Here is a 5,541-nt window from a genome sequence, read left to right as displayed (position 1 = left end):
GCGAGCGGCTAAAAATCGTGTAGAGTGAACTCGGCTTTAGAGACAGCAAAAGATCTTTGATCTGTTTTGAGCAGCACGTGATGCCTGTGAGATGAGACTAGCAAAAAACTGGAGTGATCCTTTAAAAATGGTTTGTTTGTTTGTTTGTTTGTTTGTTTTGTGCGCTGCAGTGGATCAGAACATGCAGAAACAGGTGGAGCTGTCCAAAGAGAGACGAGCTGAGCAGAGTGATGGAGGAGATGAAGGTGACGGACGAGGAAGAGAAAAGACGGTACGTCAGCGTTCATCTCCTGTTACTGTGAGACTGATCTGGTCTCTGTTGGTCCTGACCTGGTCTCTGTTGGTCCTGATCTGGTCTCTGTTGGTCCTGATCTGGTCTCTGTTTGTCCTGACCTGCTCTGTGTTTGTCCTGACCTGGTCTCTGTTGGTCCTGACCTGGTCTCTGTTGGTCCTGACCTACTCTGTGTTGGTCCTGACCTGGTCTCTGTTGGTCCTGACCTGGTCTCTGTTGGTCCTGACCTACTCTGTGTTGGTCCTGATCTGGTCTCTGTTGGTCCTGACCTGGTCTCTGTTGGTCCTGACCTGGTCTCTGTTGGTCCTGACCTGCTCTGTGTTTGTCCTGACCTGGTCTCTGTTGGTCCTGACCTGGTCTCTGTTTGTCCTGACCTGCTCTGTGTTTGTCCTGACCTGGTCTCTGTTGGTCCTGATCTGGTCTCTGTTGGTCCTGACCTGCTCTGTGTTTGTCCTGATCTGGTCTCTGTTGGTCCTGACCTGGTCTCTGTTTGTCCTGACCTGGTCTCTGTTGGACCTGACCTGGTCTCTGTTGGTCCTGACCTGCTCTGTGTTGGTCCTGACCTGGTCTCTGTTGGTCCTGACCTGGTCTCTGTTGGTCCTGACCTGCTCTGTGTTTGTCCTGACCTGGTCTGTGTTGGTCCTGACCTGCTCTGTGTTGGTCCTGACCTGGTCTCTGTTGGTCCTGACCTGGTCTCTGTTGGTCCTGACCTGCTCTGTGTTGGTCCTGACCTGGTCTCTGTTGGTCCTGACCTGGTCTCTGTTGGTCCTGACCTGCTCTGTGTTGGTCCTGACCTGGTCTCTGTTGGTCCTGACCTGGTCTCTGTTGGTCCTGACCTGCTCTGTGTTGGTCCTGACCTGGTCTCTGTTGGTCCTGACCTGCTCTGTGTTGGTCCTGACCTGCTCTGTGTTGGTCCTGACCTAGTCTCTGTTGGTCCTGACCTGCTCTGTGTTGTCCTGACCTGGTCTCTGTTGGTCCTGACCTGGTCTCTGTTGGTCCTGACCTGCTCTGTGTTGGTCCTGACCTGGTCTCTGTTGGTCCTGACCTGGTCTCTGTTGGTCCTGACCTGCTCTGTGTTGGTCCTGACCTGGTCTCTGTTGGTCCTGATCTGGTCTCTGTTGGTCCTGATCTGGTCTCTGTTTGTCCTGACCTGGTCTCTGTTGGTCCTGACCTGGTCTCTGTTGGTCCTGACCTGCTCTGTGTTGGTCCTGACCTGGTCTCTGTTGGTCCTGACCTGGTCTCTGTTGGTCCTGACCTGCTCTGTGTTTGTCCTGATCTGGTCTGTTTGTCCTGACCTGGTCTCTGTTGGTCCTGACCTGGTCTCTGTTGGTCCTGACCTGCTCTGTGTTGGTCCTGACCTGGTCTCTGTTGGTCCTGACCTGGTCTCTGTTGGTCCTGACCTGCTCTGTGTTGGTCCTGATCTGGTCTCTGTTTGTCCTGATCTGGTCTCTGTTGGTCCTGACCTGCTCTGTGTTTGTCCTGACCTGGTCTCTGTTGGTCCTGTCCTGCTCTGTGTTTGTCCTGACCTGGTCTCTGTTGGTCCTGATCTGGTCTCTGTTGTCCTGATCTGGTCTCTGTTGGTCCTGACCTGGTCTCTGTTGGTCCTGACCTGGTCTCTGTTGGTCCTGACCTGGTCTCTGTTGGTCCTGACCTGGTCTCTGTTGGTCCTGACCTGCTCTGTGTTTGTCCTGATCTGGTCTCTGTTTGTCCTGACCTGGTCTCTGTTGGTCCTGACCTGGTCTCTGTTGGTCCTGACCTGCTCTGTGTTGGTCCTGACCTGGTCTCTGTTGGTCCTGACCTGGTCTCTGTTGGTCCTGACCTGCTCTGTGTTGGTCCTGATCTGGTCTCTGTTTGTCCTGATCTGGTCTCTGTTGGTCCTGACCTGCTCTGTGTTTGTCCTGACCTGGTCTCTGTTGGTCCTGTCCTGCTCTGTGTTTGTCCTGACCTGGTCTCTGTTGGTCCTGATCTGGTCTCTGTTTGTCCTGATCTGGTCTCTGTTGGTCCTGACCTGGTCTCTGTTGGTCCTGACCTGGTCTCTGTTGGTCCTGACCTGGTCTCTGTTGGTCCTGACCTGGTCTCTGTTGGTCCCCGCAGTCAGAAGCCCCGAGGCGTATCAGGCCGACCTGAAGGCTCAGATGAAGCACCAGCAGCAGCTTCGGAGTGAGCAGAGGGATCAGGCGGAGAGGGAGCACCAGCAGGGTCTGATCCTGCAGGAGCAGTACAAACAGAGGGCCGAGGAGATCCTGTCCAGACCCGCATCTCACACCACCGCCTCACATCCTTTCAGACGAGCAGAGGGATCCAGGTCCGCCTCCTGAACAGAAGGGGGACACGTGATACGCAGAGAAACCCTGTAAGAGCTTCCTGTCCAATATATTTAGTTACAACACTGCAGGAGAGTTTTCATTATTTCCTAGTTTTCTTTTTTAGTTTTACTGAATAATCTCAGGGAGTCCAGGAGCTGCCCCCCTTTCACAGTGTGACGTCCTCAGTAAACCGGGTCCTCAGTAAAGACTAACATCGACACGCTCATTATCTTAGGTTAGCGTGTTAGCATGCAGTAAACAGCTGATGGGTATAGCATCACTGGTCAGTGCCTGATGAGGGCGCTAGAGGAGAACTTACACTTCATCCTGAGGGGGACTTGAAGGTCTGAACCTACAGCAAGCTGTTTTAACATTTATCGCTATTTAAGAGCTACTAGCACTTATTCATTAGGACTAGTACTTAACCTCGAGCTACTAGTGTCCATATATTTTATTTTTGCCATTTATATCTATCTGCAGTTCAGATATCTCCTGTTCCAACAGGCACTACAAACATTTCCATTTTACTAGTATCTATTATTTAGATACCAGTACCCGTTCAATACTTACTAGTAACTATTCCAAAAGATACTGGAAACATTTTCATTTTTACGAGTAAGACGATTTTACTAGTATCTAAAATAATCACTAGTATCTACATAATAATAATAATCTTTATTTCTAGAGCAAGTTACAAAGTGTAAAGACAATAATACAGAAACAACACAAGGTAAAAGCATGAAAAGTGACTAGTAAAACAGAAACAGTTACTAGTGACTAATAAATAAACACTAGTAGCTTTTAAATAGCGAGTAGTAAGTTTTAAGGAGTAAATGTTAAAACAGCTTCTCATACTGAAGCACATTTCATCACAATCCTGAGAGCTGCTGTTACAGTTAACAAGTAATTGTTATTCTTCTAATAATCTGTGTCGGTGACTGCGAGCCTTTAGAGATTTTAGTAGTGAAGACAAGATACAGCAAACTCTGTGAGCTGCCAGACGAACAGGCTGAAACAGACACAGCGTGAGCTCACGAGATGACACACAGCACTCACACCTGGAGGGCCGGTATCCTGGCGCCCGTTGGGCAATACGCTGTTTGCCGAAGGTGTGTTTTATTGTGAAAGAATCACCCAGCAGGAAGAAACAGCGACTCTTTGAAAACTGATCTATTGTCAGTTTCGGCTCAGAGTAATAAAGTCGTCACAAGATGTTCAGTTTGATGTGAAGTGAAATGTTTCAATAATCAGTGATAAAGATTGTTGTTGTTTAATTTAAAGTCGATCACTCTGCTCCAGGAGTACTTCTGCTTGTGATATTGACAGTACATTTTGCTGATAACACACAGTTTTGAATGCAGTACTTTCACCTGTAGCGCAGTATTAAAGTACTGCTTCTTTTACTGTTGTTAAAGATCTGAATAATTCTCCCACCGCTGCTTCCAGGAACGTGGTGACACTTTATTTTGTCGGGTTTCTTTTTTCTAGTTTCTACTTTCCTGGAAAGAACTTTGTAATTTTAATAAACTCTTAAGTCTCAAAGTCGAGTGGCGTCATCATTAAACACGGTCTCAGTAGGTTAAATAGACGCGTCGCAGGACTCGCTCAGAGTTCAGCGTCAACGCTCTCAGGGTGTGAAGATGTTACTCTGACTCCAGCTGCTCTGTGAAACCGGCCTCAACGTCTCTGAGAGTCTCCTGGAAAATGTTGCGCAAACACCAAACAGAAACTGTTTCTGCACAACGTCATTACATCACACATGGTGACAGGGTGGACAGAATAACACGAACACCTCAACACAGTCAAAAGTAAAAGTAAAGTCAGCACAGAGATGAATCTGTCTGAAGATGCTCAATAAAACGGTTTAAACAAAACATCCCTACTGGTTCTCCAGCAGGAACGTCGCCATGGACACCAGATATAAAAACCCTGGTATACTACGAGTGCAGAGAGGGTACCTGGCGCGCGAGGCTTAATGAACTCGTCTGTCTTGAATTTAATAGATGTTCATTTACATGTCAAAGTCCTGCAGATTTAAAGCTGCAGCTGGTTTTAAAGTTTAAACTTTTTGGCATATTTACTGAAACGGTCTCTGCGTCCTGACAGCAGTACACAGATAATCAGGCTCCTCTGGCTCCTCCTACTGCTCCTGATGCCATTTTCAAGAATCCACTGAAGAAAGCAACCAATCAGAGCCAGGTTCAGTGACACAAACAAGGGGATAACATCTGGGGGGGGTAGGAAACGTCAGAGGGGCGAGTCGCGTTTCCAAGGCTTGTGGGTTTGGTGGGCGGGGCTCAGTGGACTGATTCGGGCAGCAGAAGGTTTTTGCGTTGCGGGTTCAGTTTTTACCGACTGCTGCTTTAACTGTTTCAACATATTGTCAAATCTACAAACACAGAAAGACTAAGAATCAATTAAAAAGTAACTGAAATAAATGTTCAAGGTTCAATCCCCCACTGTGACCATCCACCACTGTGTCCCTGAGCAAGACACTTAACCCCTCGTTGTCCAGAGGCGCGACCTCTGACATGTAGAGCAGCTGTAAGTCGCTTTGGATAAAAGCGTCAGCTAAATGAATAAATGTAAATTAAAGTAAACTGAAATTAAAAGCAACACAACAGTCACATGAAGGCCTGACGGACTCTCTCTTTGTCTAGAATCCCAGCTGACCCTAACCTCTGAAAAAGTTTCTGCTCAGCGTGATCACGTACGTTAGCATCCTGCTGTTAGCATCCTGCTGTTAGCACGGCTGCAGGAAACACCTGACCCGTGTGCAGAGTGAGAAACTTCTCATAAAACCATTTGCCTTCACGCTTGTGGCAGGAGGATAAAGCCTGTTCTGGGTGGACCGGCGTCTCAGAGCCGCAAGCAGGTAAACACCTCATACCTGCAGAAGGAGTGGTTTGGGAGTGGACTCATTACCTGATGTAAGAATAACAG

This window comes from Micropterus salmoides, unplaced genomic scaffold (genome assembly GCF_014851395.1).
Source record: "Micropterus salmoides isolate LMB-PRFRI ecotype aquatic unplaced genomic scaffold, ASM1485139v1 Ms_hic_scaffold_20, whole genome shotgun sequence".
In the NCBI taxonomy this organism is placed as follows: domain Eukaryota; kingdom Metazoa; phylum Chordata; class Actinopteri; order Centrarchiformes; family Centrarchidae; genus Micropterus; species Micropterus salmoides.
Note: the sequence above shows the minus strand (reverse complement) of the source record.